The following is a 19,351-nucleotide window of genomic DNA, read 5'->3' on the forward strand; positions in this document are numbered from 1 at the left end:
TGTAAAGCATTTATAAGAGCACATGGTAAGTTTTTGTTATCATTCTTGTTGCTGTTGTTACTCAGGCCACTCCATTCTCTAGGTACCATGAGGTCACACACATAGGGATCATTTGTGTTTTAATGGGATTTGTCTTCCCTTGAGAAAGTAAAGTGTCCCCACAAGTTTCTTCTGGGAAATTCCAAGGGAATGTTGCTTTTCTTCACAATCAAGCACAATCTATGACAGTGTGCCCTCCATCATGTTCTCCCTATCCTGAGTTATGTCCAAGGTCTATAGCTTGAGGAGACCACTGTCACTGCTGCTGGTAAGAATATTTGTACCTTTGCCTAAGATGCTGCCTTGTGATAGTCTCAAGGTCCTAGTCCACTGAAGCCCTAGTGACATCACACCCCATTACCAAAAGCAGAGTGACTAAATACTGGAGAACAACATTTTCTAGCTAGGAGGTACAGCTCCACCCTTCAGACAGTTCAACTATGGCTCCATGCACTAAGCCAAGGTAACTATTTCTGAAAGGAACCCAGGCTATCCTTCATCCCCACCATCCCCTTCCAAGCTCCTTTCACCAACTCTCCCCAAGTCAGCATGCAAACAAAACCCTTTTAATAGTGATTAGTACAAGATCAAATAATTCAGGGTTAAAGTGAAAAGCAAGGGATCTGAGTCAAAAGACAGGTTTAAAGGAAAAGTGACAACCCCCCTGTCCCTCAGTTTTGCTTTATTTTGTTTTTAGCAGTAAAATTGATAGAATAATAGGACCTAATTAACACAAAAGTCTAGGGGGAACTAAATGAAATAAAGTATGTGAAAAATAGCATAGTGCCAGGTACACAGCACTGGCTCAGTAAATGATGGCAATGACATCAGCTGTCACTCCATTTCGGCGAGTCATGTGTTATGGACTAAATGTTTGTGATTCTCCAAAATTAGCAATTTTAAAATCTAATTCCCAATGTGATAGTAGTTGTAGATGAGGCCTTTTGGAGACAATTAGGTTATGAGGGTGGAGCCCTCATGAATGTGATTAGTGCTCTTATAAGAAGCCAGAGGGCTAGTTCACTCCCTGTCCACTGTAGAAGGATACAAGTGAGTGGTCTGCAACCTGGAAGAAAGCGCTCGCTAGGGTCTAACCATGCTGATATCTGGTCTATAAATTCAGTCTTCAGAGCTGTGACGAGTTTAAGCCACCTGGTCTGTGATAATTATAGCCACACAAACTGAGACACTACTGTTCAAGACAAAACTAAGGTTTCTTCCATGACCTAACAGAATCATAATTGTTTCTATTCCTATATTTTTTTCCCCTGTTTTATTGGTTACCATGGGCTCAGTAGCTATTGGGATTAAAAACCCTTTAATGATGAGAAAATCATATGGGACATTGTTTTTCAAAACTAATAATCAATTATATTCTACGTAAAGTTGAAATATCAGGTTGACAAAAGATGCTTTCTTCATTTTCTATAAGCTTGCCACCCAAGCAGATTAGTTGAAGACTATGATACATTGATTTAATTAGTTTTATAATCATTGTTTCCCAGTATCACCCCCTTGTTTGAAACAGTGAAGTAGGAAATATGTTCATATACATACATATTAAAGTAGCTTAACTGATAGTAATAACATATGTATATCACTAATAATATAAAATGTTATTTCACCTTTGTAATTTAATTCTCACAACTGTATCACATTTAAAACTCACCCAGCAGTAGCACAGCAGATACTGTTTCTTTGTTATGTATAAGGACACTAAAGCTCAGAGAGGGTAGGTAAATTGGACATGTACATGTCACACAGCTGGTAAGGATGAAGTCAGCATTTGAATCTAAGACTTTGCAATTCCTATACCAATGCTTATTTACTGCAATACCCTTGGTTAAAATTGTTTTCTCTGAGTGATTTTGCTATATATGCATATTGGTATGCTAATTCATTACCCTTCATTCTGCCCAATTCATTTACTGAACTTTTAAAAAGAATCCATTTCACCATGTATGACAATATAATCCCAAGTATCCTCAGGATTTCTTATCCTTCTCTGACCTCTTGAGTTCCCACTTAAGAAAGATTCTAGACAAAGAGAATCCAGAAAGCAATTTAGGAAAGAGTCAAGAACTATGAATTTACCTTCGCTGGGTTCACCTGAGACTGGTTTTGCTGGATTTTCTGAGGCTCTGATGGACCTGTGGGATAACACAAAATTGAGGATGAGAACGAAGACAAACTTTGTCTTTTTTCCTTCCTTCAAACTTTAATAGACCAGGGGTTCTCAACTCTAGTTGCACTTTAGAAATAATCAATGAGCTTTCCAAAAATCCCAAAGCTTGGGCCCTACCCAGACCACTTAAGTCAGACTACCTGGAGGAGAGGCCAGGATATGGGTATTTTATAAAAACTCAGGAGTTTACCATGTGTAGCCAGGGTTTGAGAGTCAGAGTGCTGGGATTGCTGCCACATCTCAAGGGCAATGCTAAGTTGGGGAGCAAGGGTGATGCTAAGAATAAGCACCTTCCATTGCTACGGAGAAGGGCAGAGACCTTCCAATAATGAAAGAACTGTGATGTGCCTGATCCAATGGCAAAACCAATCTGAAGAGACAGCCAGATCCGACTCCTCATATCAGCCCTGGCAGCAAACGGTGGAGGAGTACAGGAAAACTTTCCACATGCTGCCTTAGTTGTTTCTAGAGATTTAGAATTATCCTATTCCCAATTTTCATTGTGTCCTCTGTGATTGTGTTCTTAATGTCATTAGGGCTTTGTTTATTGGTGTGATTGGTTTAGGAAATTATTCAAAATGTATCCTTCAGAAAAGAATCTGGAAATTAAAAATATAACAATTTTATCCCTACTGCATATATCCCACACATATATATAGTAGGGATAAAATTATATATACATATATATATATATATAGAGAGAGAGAGAGAATGATAAAGAAATAAATGTAACAAGAAAAACAAATATAACAAGGAAAATTATTTTCATATTTGTTTAGCAGTATATTTAATTTATAACTCCTTTCTCTCATTGTTGTAACTGCTGATATTTACCATAGAATTGAGATCACAGCATTTACTGACATTTCTTCAATATTAAAAAAGTGATCCATTGCTTTTTGCACCAAAATTCATATTGAGAAAAATCTAACTTTGCCTTTAATTTATATGACTAAAAGTGTTCTAATGTAAAATCATTTTTTCTGTATTTGCAGTATATTTCAGAAGATGTAGTCTTTTTACCGCTATTCTTCACTTGTCCCACATGCCCTGATAAAAATACAAGTTATAGATTCAAGAATCTCCATAGGAATTCTTTAACTTTGTATCAACAGACAAAGAAATCATTCTTGAAATACATCTGATGACATGATAGACTGGTAAAGTCAAATCTCTCCAGAAGCAAAAATTAACTATGATTACTTGATGTAAGACATCACTCAAACCAATCAAATGTTATTTTGGGAAATCATAAATTTATATCTAGCGTCAGTTTGTCACTCATTAAGTTCTTATAAGAATGATTAGGAAATTATCTTAATAAGTAAACGTTAGTCTTAACCTCTTCTTAGTTTGATGGCTTAAAAATGTAAGTTAATATCAATCCACTAAGTCTTGCTAAAAGTCTCTTCCTGCTTGGAGAGTTATTTATTCTAGTATTAATAAATTTTATCCAGGACTGACAAGGAAATTCTTGCATTGTGCCATTCCACAACAAATTTACCTATCCCATGTTAGCAAAGCTTTCAAAATATGAGTCTATAATTAATATTAATAAATATTTACTGGGTACCTACTATGTTCCAGGCACTGTGTGTTGTGCTCAGGTTAGATGAAAATCTCATTATCTAAAAGTGTTCCCATACACAAAAACTCCACTAGCAGACTGCTGTCTTGCCAAGGTGCTGTTTCAGTGACTGACATGGATCACCACCTCCAGCAGTCAACAATGACAGAAGGCAAAGCTGATTAACCGTGAGTCACTGATCCTGCAGCTGTATTTTGCTTGTCACTCCTTCAAAGATGCTTACTTTGATGACCTAAATTGTGTGGAAGAAAGAAAGCACAAAGTAGAGGAACAGAGAGGTTTTAGAGCCACAAGAAAATCAGCTTTTAAATAACTCACAGAGATCACAGAGGAGGTAAATGCGGTGGCAAAAAAAAAAAATACAAAAGAGATTCCATGAACTTGATGATAAAAGAGTCAATTTCTTCTCCAATAAATTTTTTTAAGTACTGCAGCAAGAATAGAACCAAAGATTCTCCTTCATTGCCCAGAGGAAGAAAGGTCTAATCAAGGGAGACTTTCCAGCCTTGTTAAGGTAGTGCAGTGATTAGTTATAACATCTGCTTCTCAATGAAAAGTATGACTCCTTAGATTTGCTTCTAAATTACTCCTGAAAAAAACTGTCTACAGTACTCACTTCCATCCTTATTGAGCCTAAAGTGGGACAAAATTTCTAATCTATCACTGATCATTTATCAATTCTCAGAAATGATAATAGCAAATTTTCTCAGACTGACTCTTGGGTTTTGTTCACCAGGACTATACAGCATGTTTGAATGAGGCTAGGGGCTTTATATCTACAATAATTTCCATATTTTCCACAAAAAAAATCAGGTAAAATGGTGATATAGCTCAAATTTAGTCCAATTTATTATGTTTTAAATATTTCTACATGACAACAATGAATAGGCATGATGACTGAAAATGTCTAAAAATAGGACCATGGCTAAGATCTTCTATTTTACCCTAATCCACCTAAATTACAGTAAAACCTCAATTATTTGAACTTTTGAACAAAAGTGGCAAAGTGGACATCCTTGTCTTGTTCCTGACCTTAAAGGAAATGTTTTCAGCCTTTCACCCTTGAGAATGATGTTAGCTATGGGTTTGTCATATATGGTCTTTATTATGTGGTGGTAGGTTCCCTCTATGCCCACTTTCTGGAGAGCTTTTATCATAAACGTGTGTTGAATTTTACCAAAAGTTTTTCTGCATTTATAAAGATGACTATATGGTTTTTATTCTTCAGTTTGTTAGTGTGGTCTATCACACCAATTGATTTGTATATATTGAAGAATCTCTGCATCCCTGGGGTAAATCCCATTTGATCATGGTGTATGATCCTTTTAATGCACTGTTGTATTCAGTTTGCTAGAATTTCTGTTGAGGATTTTTATGTATATATCCATCAGTGATATTGGCCTGTCATTTTATTTTTTGTGGTGAAAAATATACATTATTTAAGGTTTTCTGAGATACCATCAGTAAATTAGGAAGAGAAGAAAATTGATGTCTTTAGATTGGGGGTTGGCAAAGCTTTTCTTCAAGGTCCAGAATATATTTCACTTTACAAACCATACAGTGTGGGTTACCACTACTCAATTTTGCCTTTTAATTTGAAAGCAGCCTAGACAAGGCTTAAATAAATGGGCACAACTGTGTCCAAAATAATACTTTATTTGGGAAAACAAATGGTGGTCCAAAGTTAGCCTGTGGCCCTACTTTGTCAACACCCATCCCAAATAACCTCAGGACACATACACATACAAGGATGAAATGCTGGTGCTTAGAGGAAGCTTACAGTTAAAAAATCTACACAGAGAAAGTAGGAGAATGTCAAACATGGGGTTCACGTAATAACAGCATCTTGCCTGTGTCCTAGATGTTTGGTTCTCTGTACTCTAAAATAATACCTAGGAGTTCCCTTTGTGGCGCAGTGGTTAACAAATCTGACTAGGAACCCTGAGGTTGCGTGTTTGGTCCCTGGCCTTGCTTAGTGGGTTAAGGATACGGCGTTGCCGTGAGCTGTGGTGTAGGCTGCAGACAAGGCTCAGATCCTGCCTTGCTGTGGCTCTGGCGTAGGCCAGCGGCTACAGTTCCAATTAGACCCCTAGCCTGGGAACCTCCATATGCCGTGGGAGCAGCCCTAGAAAAGGCAAAAAGACAAATTAATTAATTAATTAATTAAATAAATAAAATGTCCACTTTGGGAATAATATTGAATGACTTGAGTCTGTATTACTGAAAGATCTCTTAAGTTACTACTGAGTCTTTATTATTACATCTTAAAGTCCTACCTTTTACAGCTGATTTATTTCTCCAAGAAATAAAAGGAGGCCATTCTAGATCTCAATAGCCCACTAAAACAGCTACATCCCAGCCTCAGAATCCTAAAACAGGGTCTTTTTTCATTCAATTGTTGAACTTTCCTAAACACAGTATTCTCAAACTATGTAAGGTTTTTTTCCCTCCTAGTTTTCAGAATCCCTGAAGTTCTTCCAATTTAAAAAAAAATAAAAATAAAAAAATAAAGCCATTTTCTTTCCACTTAGTAGAGGATATTCCACTTTCAAAGAGAATTCCTAATCCCCTCCACAGGGCTTAACACTATCATAAATTTCCTAGACATGCTGTCACCTACAGAAAAAACAATGTTGCCTAAATGCTAACCACTCTGGGGCAAACTGGGTGGCATAAGGATGACAGTGACTGCACATAGTTGAAAATGATATTAAAGAGACTTGGAAAAGAAGTATGCTTTATCTTTCAACTTAAAATAAATGCTTACTTGAACAAAAAATAAAATATAATTTTTCCAGTGCTAAAAGCAAATAAGTGGATTTTCCAGAGACTCAAAAAGAAAAATATTTCCTTCAAGTCTAAGATATACATAGATTTCAGAAATATTTTTAAAAGGACTGGGAAAGTAAGCAGTGCAATCAATTAATCAATTAGAAATTCCTAGTGATGTTAATTATATAAATATACAATAATGTGCATATATAGTAATAATTATAAAGAGCAAAATACAAACATTATAGTACTACTTTCACTCATTTCAATCTAAAGAAAAGGAAATTCCAAAGTGTTTGCTTTGAAAGCTCATAGAATTATCCACGTGTGAAAAATCCAAAATTGCTGTAAAGTGTAAAAATTATCCTTTTTCCACCTACAGGTAAGTCAAAATTACTGTGCAAATTCTCTTCAAACTTTCTGAAAAGGAATTATTGAGAAAGAAAAATGTCTGAAGCTACACAATAGAAACTTCAGGAATAGAAGAAAACTTTCCTCAGTGCCTGTTTTTATAGAGCACCTGCTTTTATAAAGCAAAATAAATTACCCTCTATGTACACACACTCTCTCCAGTGTATATTTATTAACTGATTCAACACTATTGTATTGCGTGCAACGTAAATTAACTTGTGTATGATTTATATGTATGAACATGTATATATCATATGAATATAATGCTGTGTGTGAATCTCTCTGTGAAATCAAAGCCAAGGAGAAGGCCTAAGGATAAAGAAGACATATGCAGCTAAAGTGACATCCAGCCACCTAAGGGCACCAGAAATTGCACTTCAGAGCAGGTTATACATATACAAATGATATAAAGGTTGATGTTAGAGATAATAATGGGAATATAGATGAGAAAAACGTGACCTGAAGAATACTTTTCTAGAGCATAGAAAATGTCAGTGGTGGGCAAAGATGGAGAGACACATGCTCTTGGGACAAGTGAAAATTAATTAAAGGGAAATTAGTTATTTTTAAGTATTTCTGAAGTTGCATGCTAGGCTGCTTAAACTTGTGGGGTTTTTGACTGCAATTCACAATGGCAAAACCCATCATTTTCACTTCTACAGTAAGAGAAAGGAGGGGCTGGCCATTAACTTTTCTCCTTACCATGTGGCAAACCTATATTCAGCTACCTTTTATATTCAAAAAACAATGAACCAAATTAGTAAATTAGATTTGAGATGTTGCTTGTATGGGAAACAATTCACAGTGATACCAGAGATAAGGAATGCTCTTGTTATACTGACACAGCAATCCTCCAGTCACATGGGCCATCACGTGTGTTTGAGTTACCCCATGGATACAGCCATCCTAAGAATACATTGTAGTCATTATAAAAGTCAGACTCTAGATTTCCAAACTAATAGCAATCTAGTTTTTAATTTTGATTTAGATATATGATGCACATATATCAGATGTTATTAGCTGATAAGAGAAGCAAGCAGGAGAAAGAAAAAAAAAAACCTCTTGGCCCTAAAAATCAAGAAGAAACAGTTCCTTTTTTTAAAATGGCAAGAATGACATCTTATAGAATGCAGGGAGGGAAAGGAAATCAGAATATCTTCTCCATTTTCATTCCCAGGAAAACCAACATTCCCCTTAACAAGAGAAAAGAGCCCACTGTGAAGCTAAAGAGCCAAGCACACCTGAATGCCTAAGACTCGAAAGTTTTAAGAAAAGAAGTAGAAACAGTCTGGAAAAGCAACCAGCAGATGCTCACAGGCCTGGAAGCAATTCATGTACCATCCTTAATGCCCAGCTTCCCTGAAGCATCTGACTTTAAACCCCAAGATCTCTATACCCTGTCCTTTAGAGACAGGCCTGCTCACCTGGCTGTCCTTCATTCCCACTTAGATTAGCTCAGGCCCTTATTGTAGATTTCCAGGTAAGACTACCTTCTGAGAGCTGAAGGCAATCAGAACATGCTACTCCAAAATATGCTTCCTTGGGATCTAGTTTTGTGCTCAAGTCTCATAAAACAGAGCAAATGCAGGGAGAAGCTTTCTCTGAACTCCCCTCATCTGCCTAAAACAAATTTCCCCCTCCCACTACAGAAATTTCATCAACCAGAAAAGATGGATTCATCATAGGAGAGGAAACAATAAGTCCACACCAGCTCCTGACAAATTCATTCACAAACTATGGTATTCCTCATCTATTCTTCTAAAGGCTCTACATCTTTTCTGAAAATCATTTACTCCCCCCAGTAACCTACATTTTCCTTCCCCTCCCCTATTAAGATAGTATAGGAGTTTCCATTTTGCATCAGTGGTAAGGAACCTAATTAGTATCCATGAGGACGCAGGTTCAATCCCTGGCCTCACTCAGTGGGTTAAGGAACCGGTGTTGCCGTGAGCTGCGGTGTAGGTTGCCGATGCAGTGCTGATCCTGTGTTGCTGTGGCTGTGGTGTAGGCCCGTGGCTACAGCTCTGATTCTACCCCTAGCCTGGGAACTTCCATGTGCTGTGGGTGCCGCTCTAAAAAGACAAAATATATATACAGTATAAAAGCTCTCAACTCTTATAATTTGGGGGAGATATTTACTTTTTTTCCTGTGATGCCCCCTTGCATGTAATATTCAAAATTATTAAGTCTGAATAAGTTTTCTCTTATTAATCTGTCTATTGTCCAATTATTTCATAGACCCAGCCATCAAACCTAGGATAGTAGGTTTCTCCACCCACTCTACCTAGTCTCCCTAGCACCACCCCATCCCAACCATGCTGCTGGTTGCCCAAAACGGGCATGTCAGAATGAAATTTTTAAAAAGGAAGAAAATGGTCTTTGATATTTTGAGCAGGATGATAATTTTTTTGGTAGGTTTTCTTTTGTTAAAAAGCAAGTGTCTCCATGTCACATTAGTTTTAAGAAATCTTGCCAGAAAATAATGGTAACAGCAATAATAATAATGAATAATAATGGTGACATATAGGAATTTGTTTCAGGCTGTGAATGCTTTGCCAACACCAAAGTCAGCCGTGTCTCTATGGCTCTCCAGGGCCTATGCAAAGTGAGCTGCCAGTTCTCCATGACTGAGAAAGCCATAGCTGGGCAGCTGCTGCGTTCCAGGCCCCAACTCAGTGAGTGCTGTGAGTTTGGTCCTCGCCTCTACCAGGCAGGCCTAAACCTCACATTCCCCCCCAAAGGCTGCGGACAGCAGCAGCCACTGCAACCACTCCATAGCCAAGTTGCCAGAAACTTCCCTGCACCACATCCAATATGGCTGACAGGAGCCTTTGTTCCCAGTACATTTGATTATCAAAATAGCATCACATTTCCCACTAGAGAAATTCAGTTTTGTCTCATTTCAAGTAGTTTGAGATGTGGTAATCAAAGGGAGACACAAATTTTGAACTTGAGCTTTATGTTGTGACTAACATTAATTTAAATACCCTACATCAAGGAGTGGGGCTGTTCCTCCAAACTGCTTTAAAACCCACCACAATTTTTCGTGGTTTCAGAAACCCTCAATGCAATCTGCACTGCATTATAAATTTTGAGCAGAGAATCTTATCTATATTTTCTTGTGCATTCCAAAACTCCTTAAAATACCAATCGAAGATGGTGCCCACATTCCAAGACCAGTGCCACAATTTTGCTAAAAGTTGAGGGAGAAAAGATTGAAAGTAGCAGATGTTTGGGTTGCCTAGTCTTATTATTTTCAAGACTTCATCAACAATGCAAGGTTTTAAATTAGAAATGTACTATAGTCCTATTGTTCCCTATGGAAATTTTTAACTAAAACCAGAGTCTAAGAATTCATTTTCAAACAAAAATTCTAACTTTGGTTTAAATAGGAAAAAATAATCTTCTTCGAAGGGAAGAACGTTCTCTCTGATGAGCCCCCCCGCTCTTCCCACTCCTGTGAGCACCACATTGGGGTACAGGATTTAATGGTGGGTAACTGCCCTTTCCTGCTCTTGCAGACTTGGTGACTGCATGGGGTGTGCTCCCTAAGCTCATGCTATCCAAAAGGGCGGCTGTAGGGGATACTCACAGCCCTATTACAGCAAAACTGTTTTGTGGGTCTGGTCCCACTATGCTTGGGACAGCTCCATGTGAGGTAGCCTAACTCACTTCAAAGACTGGAGAGCTTTAGAAGCTCCTCCAGAAGGCTTGCTGCAGCAATTCAGCCATCCACACTGCTCATCCCCCACTAGGTTTTGCATGCCCTAGATGGAAAGTTATTAGCTCCCTCCTGGACTCAAAGGATGAGTGAACAGAGTCCATTGTTTACTCTCAATTCTGCATCTCTGGTGGCTGTTGGTTCACATGTTAGCCAACTTCAAAGAGACAGCAACACAGGGCTTAAATTATACAGGATTTCAGAAGAGCTCAGATCCAGAGCTCTGGGGACTGAGGATGGACCAACAAGTAAAACTGGTACAGTAGAGTGAGTTGTATTTGAATGTGAATTTATAGGAGGAAGCCAGTATCTTCTTGATGTTGTTCTTAAAATCCTTTTTTCTTCCATGAAAGCACTCTCAACTACTCAAACCCACAATGATCCCTCCATTCTCTGAGCTCTAAAAAATATATCCAGTGTCTGCTGCCAACTAAGCACTTTATTATATACCCTTCTGTATTAGTATTTTTAATACTGACTTCCCAAATTGATTTCGAGTGTCTCAAGGGCAGACAGAAAGTCTTACATTTACTTTCAGATCCTATCACAGGATTAGTGGGGATGGGGGATCCAAGAGAACCATTTGGCATAAGCCTCATATTCAAAACAAGACTCAAATTTAGATTTTTGATATCTTCAAATGAAATTATACCTAGATTTTCATAAGACATACTGGCAAGAGTTTTAAAAAGAAGCATTTCATCCAACAACTTTAAATTCATCACAGCTTCTGTGATCCTTTTTGGCATTACTTTATTTTTTAATATCCCAGGAGCCTCAAAAAAAGAGACGTGGCTTGGTTTACCTCAGATTTTCTATAGTGCTGGCACTATGTTACAAAAGATACACTCATAAAAAGCTCCTAATGGGTCAACAGATATTTTTTTAGGTGGAAGGAAGATATGTAAAACTGTCATGGCACTTCCCATGACCTAACCAGAATTCAGAGCCCTGGGACAACTGAAAAGGACACTAGCTAGACCAGTTGGCACCCACCTCCTAAAACATGTGTCTTCAGGGTCCTTCCTCCTTGTGTAGAAAGCAATAACATTAGTATCAAAAGGGGTAGGATACCCTCCTCTTTGGATAACAAACTCTAGAACTTAGACATAAGATAGCCCTTTGAAACTTAAACTAGTAAAATCCAGAGACAATGGCTATGCTTAACCTAGCCATGCAGGAAACTGTCATGGATGGCTGAAGGGTTCTAAAACCCCCACAGCTTCAATCAAAGTGGTCTCTGGAAGTGATTCAGAGAAGCAGGACTGGAATGTGACTGTCTATAGTCTTCAAAACCCCATATACTCTTTGGAGAAATATATTGTGGAGCAAAATATGTCAACAGTAAAGTGAAACACAAATCAGTCATGAGTTCATTGTGTGAGTTCACTTTATGAAGAAGCTCCAGCACAGCTGGTCACCTTCTGGTGACACCTCCAAAACTGTGCTCATCTCTCAAGCACCTTTTTCTGCCTCATTCTTGATTTTAGCTGATGTGGTAATCATTATTCCTGCACACCAAATCTTTCTGGCTCTCTGCCTTTTGGAACTTTATAGAGTGGCATTCTCTCATTCTTCTTTGTATTTAGGCATGGCCTTCTGACATGTGGCCAAGGAAATGTGATTGATATAAGAGCCAGTAAATGATTTATCCCACTTTCATTGTCCTGCCTTGCCCAGCATGGCTCATAAAAGCACAAAGATGGAGACCCTCTCTGCCCAGGCCCTGAGTAAGAACAAGCAGAGCTCCACTGCTGATCAGTGAGGACTACTTGCCATGAGGAAAAAAGAATTTATTACTTTAAGCCATTAAAATCTTGAGACTATTTCTTGCTACAGTATAACCTCTTCTATCCTGATAAGAGCAGATATTAGCTCAAAATGTTGAATCCCCTACCTCCTAAACTGAAGTACCTTGGGGTTATACTTCTATATTCCATGAGATTGTAGAAGCTATGGGATGATAAAGACTCATATTACCACAGCATACACTAGATTCACTAATTTTAAATATTTTTTGTTATATTTGAAAGTTACTAAGTGAGTAGATTTTACATATTCTCACCACAAAAAAGCAGTGGTAATAATATGACGTGATAGAGGTGATAGCTAATGCTAAGGTGGTAATAATTTTTCAATGTATTAATGTATCGAATCAACACATTGTATATCTTAAATTTATACAATGTTTTATGTCAATTATACTTTAATAAATCTGGAAAAAGATTGATCTCTTGTGGAAAAATATAAAATGTTATTATGTATTAAGATGAGTGCAAAAATGTCACCATCTTTTAAGATAAAATAGAAAACATCCAAGAAATTTACAGGCATTGGTTTAGAGGATGAAATAAGGAATTAGAGCAGAAAAGGGACATTTGAGAGGAGTAGCCTCAATGAACAGAAGAGGAAATTGAGGTGCAGGTAATCTGACTTCTCCAATGTCCCCAGCTACTTAATGCAGTCTAATTCCAAAACTCTCTCACCACCTTGAGTATGTAGGAGAATGATTCTCCTAGTGTTCCCAGAGAGAGATCCTCATGTAAGAATTAGGCATCCTGTCTTCACTATTCACTTTCAGGTGGTTCCTTAGGTTGATGGCAGTGAGGTGGCTGACTCCAAGATCAAACTGTCAATTTTTCACAAAGAGAGATATCTAATAAATATTCTGCTTTCCTTTCTTTTGCAGCTCTTCACTTTCTAGATAAAAATTAGACAAAGAATTTGTCTTGCTCTACCTCCTCATGCCTCCAAAATTTTCTAGCATTTGATCTTCATAATCTAATCAATTGTCTCCACTTCAGGTTAATTAAGTATAATGAGTTTTTGAAATGTGTGTGTGTGTGTGTCTCAGAGATGGTTCTTCAATGCTAAACAATCACTTTTAATAGGTGCCTTTGGAACAAGGCAGAATTTAAGTCGATTACCTTCTTCAGTCAGCTGAGTATAAGATCGCTGCTTAAGTATTATATTAGGCAATATTTAGAAGTAATATTTATGTTTTGTTTTTTAAGTTATAACCTAATTTTGTTGTTGTTTTTCAGATTTATAATTTTATTAACCTAAGTTTTTAATTGGAAGAATTCTTTGAGAACAAAGAAAATGACTTAAAAATCATAATTCATCCCTACTCCATCTTTCAGAGCTAACAATAAAAGTTTAAAATAACTTGATCTGAAATTGTAGAAGCAATCTAGCCAACATTCTCTATATCTATAAAATCAGCCTACTAAAGACCATATTGAATGCTCAGCACCATGAGAGGCTCTAAGCTATGTAAACATCACACCATGCAATGTCCATGAGCATTAAATCACAACCTGCTCACTCCTTTTTTATGTACATCATTCACAAAAGGTAAATTTATTTTGCTTTTGCACAAGTCCTTGCTTATTTTTGTAGAGCAAAACTCTCACAAATGAACTTTTTCCCCCTTGCTGATCTCTCAGAACATGGATTTTTCCCTGTGATGCTTTTGGATAAAACTTGTTTCTAAAACAGGGAGTACCACCCCCAAGTCAGATATCAGTGATTCTATTGTTATTACAGCTGCAGAAGGAAAGTCTATACAAAATTTTCAAAAGCCTCCAAACTGAATGCTACAGGATGGTCCCCACCCTACCTGTCCACACTGTCCTCCTCTCCTTCTTGCCAAAATCTTCTCTGTCAGGGCCACCTCCCAGCAGCATTCCACTTCCAAACTTTCACTCATACTGTTTTAACACACACACATCCCATGTCTGTGTTGCACAAACTCTCCACCCATCTAAATCTGCTCAACTTTTGACGCCTAATCCAAATTTCAAAACCTCCAGGAGCACATTCTATATTAAATTTACCCTCAACAATAATCCAATTCTGCGAATTCTGACAGCAATTGCTCTGCTTGCCATTCATTCAGATGTTCAGTTTTATTCTGCTTTGCCTCATCATGTAACTGCTAGATTGCATATGTCTTGGTTCTTTGATTTGATCAAAAAGTCATAAAGAAGAGGAAATATGTGTAAGCTAGGGAATGAGACCTGAGGAAAAGCCTTTGCTCTTATAAGTGTTCCAGGTCTAATATACCATGACCCAAAGAGGTAGACAGTATATAACTTCTATCCATCTACCACAAGAGCCACTCCCCAAAGTGTTTGCCCTCTAGAGTCATATTAAAATGAAGACCAAAGCTCAGATGACCCCAGTGAGCCAGTCTAGCAAATGGACTGATTTACTAGTGAAGCTAAAGTATCAGACAAGGCCAGGTGGTGGGAATTTTCAAAGCAGCACAGTAGTGACGTGTTACACATAACCAGAAGAAATCAGCGCCTAGCCACAGTCCGCTGCAAATACTGCCGTTATTCCCCCAGGTAAAATCTGTCTCAAGAAACAGCTTGCATCACAGACGGCCACAGAGCACAGGCATCCTTGACATATCCAAGAGATATGATCTTGAAAAGGCATGCATCAATGTCATATAAGCAAGTTTTTCACTATAAATAAAAGTAAAGATGGAAGTAGATTTGTGTTACTTTTAAAAGATAATATATAGTTCTATACACACTTCAATGTTTTGACTGTGTGGTTGGTTTAGCAGAGAATGAGGAATTTTCAGTGTTTTGTTTTTTTTTTCTCTGCATTAGCTAACAATACTGTTGATGGTAAATCAATTTACTTTTCACAGCGTAGCAGAGGTAGATGGCTACACAACACACATACCCATCTTCCTTGAATATAATTTTTTTTTTGGTTAACATTACGGTTAATGTATACTGCAGGTGATCATCCATATAGTGGTAAAAATGCCATTTTTAAAGTTGTCCTCAATTTGTGCTGGTTGTTCTAGAGCATTTCTCAACCGGGCGTGAATCAGCCCCCAGGGGACATTGGCAAAGTGTGGAGAAATTTTGAGTTGTCACGACTGGGGTGATGATACTACCGGCATGTTAATGTCCCACAATGCACAGGACAATCTCCCACAACAAAGACATTAGGTCCAAAATGTCAACGGTGTCAAGTCAGAGAATTTCTGTTCTACAGGTAAAAACAATATATAATATGAAGTAAAGAGTGCTTCCTCTTTGGGGGCGGGGGAGGATTATTTTCATCATTCTTTGTTTTATGAATGAAAAACAAAAAGCCAAAGTCTTATTCTGACAAAGAGCATTTCAGATTCTAAGGCCCAATGATGGCTTTATGAACAGCATGTCTATGGAAACCAGTTTTGTGTGAACTTCCTTTAAAATCCTTGGCTAGAGCGGAGTGATAAATTGTAACTGAGCAGGACCCTATGGGGCTTCCTGGGGCAGATCCTTCCTCCCCATCCTCTGCTTTAGCTCCTCTCTGGAGTACCTAGATAACGGTATCTGATGTACATTCCTGAGTTGTCCTATAGATGTGAAAACCCCCACCGAAGGGAAGATATTAACTGCTTGATGACCATGAGCACATAGCCCCCAGGCCTACGGGAGCCTAAAGAGTGATAATGTCAACTCCTGTGACACCATCCTGTTACCTTACCAGCAACCAGAGAACTGTGCATAAGCTAATCACAAAACTTCAGACTTCCCCTCCCTCACCTGGCCTTTAAAATGCTTTCCTATGGTGCAGTGGAAAGGAATCCAAATAGTATCCATGAGGACACGGGTTCGATCCCTGGCCTTGCTCAGTTGGTTAAGGATCCAGCGTTGTGGTGAGCTGTGGTGTACGTCGCAGATGCTGCTTGTATCTGGCGTTGCTGTGGCTGTGGCATAGGCCAGCAGCTGTAGCCCCAATTCAACCCCTAGTCGCAATTTCCATATGCCATGGGCACAGCCTTAAAAAACAAAGAGAAAAAAAAAATCTTTCCTGAAAACCATCTGGTAGTTTGCGTTTTTCAACACTAGCTCTCCCAAACTCCTTCTGCGGTGCCTTACAATAAATGCTGCACTTTCCTTCATCACAACCTGGTGTCAGTAGATTGGCTTTACTGCACACAGTCAAGTGCACCTAAGTTTGGATAGGTAACAAAATGAAAAAGTAGGTGAGGACAAATGGCCCAGCGTTCCAAGAAGAAGTGATTTGAAGGCATCCCTTCCAAGGGAGATAAAATTACTTTCAGCAATATTACAATAGGCAAAGGGCTAACAAGACCCAGTCAAAAAAGTTGCTCCCTGCAATGAGCATGGCAGATGGCTACTAGAATTGATGAGACTTGAACCCATGATAAGTTTTCCTTTTTCACATTTTTATTCTCTTATATATCCCCAAGCCTTCAAAAGAAGTCTCCTAAAGTAACACAGCCCAGTGTTTGTTGGGTTCAGGGCATAATGATTACCCAGTCAAGGATTTAATTAGGGCACATACAGGTCAAAGTGGGAAGGAAGCCAGGGGAGACTAGAAGAGTAGTGAGATCCATATGAAAGCCACACCTTGTATGATCCAAAGAGGGGGAAAAGTTTGGGCCAAAGTCTCCTAGAACATTCAGCAGCCTGAGGGAGGTTCAGCAAAGCAGTGGAATAGTCCAGAAGCCAAAGATGGCTGACAAAGAAATCGTGTGCTTTTTATGATGAGTGTGCCTTAATATCCTTGCCTCACTCAATTACTAGCTGGGAAGTGTGGCCACAGTACACAAGTAGAGGTGGATCTCATTGCAACATCTGGGCAAGGTTGTACAGTCATTGTACCTGGAGACCTACTAGATGCTCAAGGCCATCTCACAAATATGACCATAACAATGACTGAAAAGGTTAAAATAATGGTCTGCTGGACATTTACCCTCAACCCTATTATCTGTTCCAATGTTCCCCTTTCAGCCATTTGCAGTTAATGGTTTAATTACTGGTAAACACCTCAACAGTAAATAGTTCTCAAGAAACCTAGAGTAAGAAAAAAGAAAAAGAAAAGCCAAAATCATCTAGAATCACTAGAAACCCTTTACCTATATGATAGCTTCACTGGAACTGAACTATGGCTATGCTGCTCAGAACTCCAGCTCAGGGTGCCTTAGTTGCCAACCTCTGTCTTACAATGACTGTCAGCTCCCTTTTCAAACTTGAAACTGCTCCATTAGAGACCCATCATTACCCACTATAGGACTTCTAAGAGAAAATTGAGTTGAATAAATTATTAGCAATTTCATAAACTTCAAATCATCTTCCATACATTTTCTTCAAACTGCCAGAGTAATTTATATATTAAACATTTAGATAGTACCATCCTTCCTTGTCAAGTCTCCCCTGTGAGAGATTAAGACTAGACCATTATATTCCAGGAGAGTTTAAGTTCAGAAAGGCCTCAAGGCAGACCGTGAGCTAGAAGACTTCTCAAAGACCTGCCAGCAATGTGATTTTATGATTTTTAGATGAAGAACCTGATATCACACCAAGAAACTTTTCCCACAACAGCAAAGGAGGTCTGTGGAAAAGCCAGCCTTGAGGAATACCTAGCTTCTTGGGCTATCTCCTAAAATAAGAAATATATTTTTGAACCATAAATAATCATGACCTGGCTTTATTCAGAACTTCTTTTGGAAAAAGTGGCCATTAGAAGACACTATTTGTTTGCATCTCTCAACCGTTCAAAAATAGCATGCAGAAGGACAAGTGAGCCTCAGACCATTAGAAGATTTTTTGTTTTGGTCCTGGACAGAATTTCAAGCATAACAAGCAGATATATTTCCAGTCACACTGTGGACTAAAGTTCATTTCTCCTTTATATCTTATACAGTATGTTCACACTTGCCAGACCCAAACAGAAGAAATACTGATATAGTGATTTCAAAGTTACAGTCAATTTGGCCTAAGACAATGGCAACATCAAAAATATCCCTGAGTGTGTTCTTCACTCAAATCCATATGATTTTTGGTTGCTCTGACATTATATTACTGTACACATTGTTTCAATCTTCTATTTGCCCAATGCAAGAACACAAAAATGTTATTCACTTCAGAGTGCACACTCAAACATACATACACACACTCATGCACGCACACATGAAAAAGCTCAGCTTGTCAACAGCTTTGGAGTAGTAAAATGCAAATGATAATTAGAAACATGTGTCCCTAGCAAAGAGGCACAGAAACTAAAAGGTCATCTTTTTCCAAATGACCTAATTAGAAAAGCCTGGAGTGTTGGCTACAGTATAATGGTTTTACACAGCTTTTAACTCAGATTTCCTGTTTTAAAACAGTGTAATTTACTGCTCCTGTAGCAAATATGAATTGTCACTTAATGCCAACAGATTTAAGCCTCACAACACCACCTGCCTCCAGCAATCTCCTCATTGTTAGACCCATCAGCTGAGGATTGCTGATTTACCATCCCAGAATGACCATTTAGAACCTAATGCTAGGATTGCTGCCAAGATGAGAACAAGGATTTCATGTAGAAGAGAGCTCATGAGGTACTTTACATTAATGCCAATTGAAATATGCATGAATAGACCAAAGGGAAAAGCAGTTGTTCTGAATCAGACTATCAGTGAATGCTTCTTAGATTCTTTTTTCTGGTCCCAGAACTAAGATTTTGATGCTGAATAATTTTAATTGCCCAGAGACAACAGACACACACTGGCTGAAAATGCTGCATGGTAGAAACTCAAACAGGCACCCAAATAGAATTGTCGTTTTAAATAGATGCCTCTGTAAATTTATATCTAATCTCTCTCATATTT

Source organism: Phacochoerus africanus, chromosome 4 (genome assembly GCF_016906955.1).
Source record: "Phacochoerus africanus isolate WHEZ1 chromosome 4, ROS_Pafr_v1, whole genome shotgun sequence".
Lineage (NCBI taxonomy): Eukaryota > Metazoa > Chordata > Mammalia > Artiodactyla > Suidae > Phacochoerus > Phacochoerus africanus.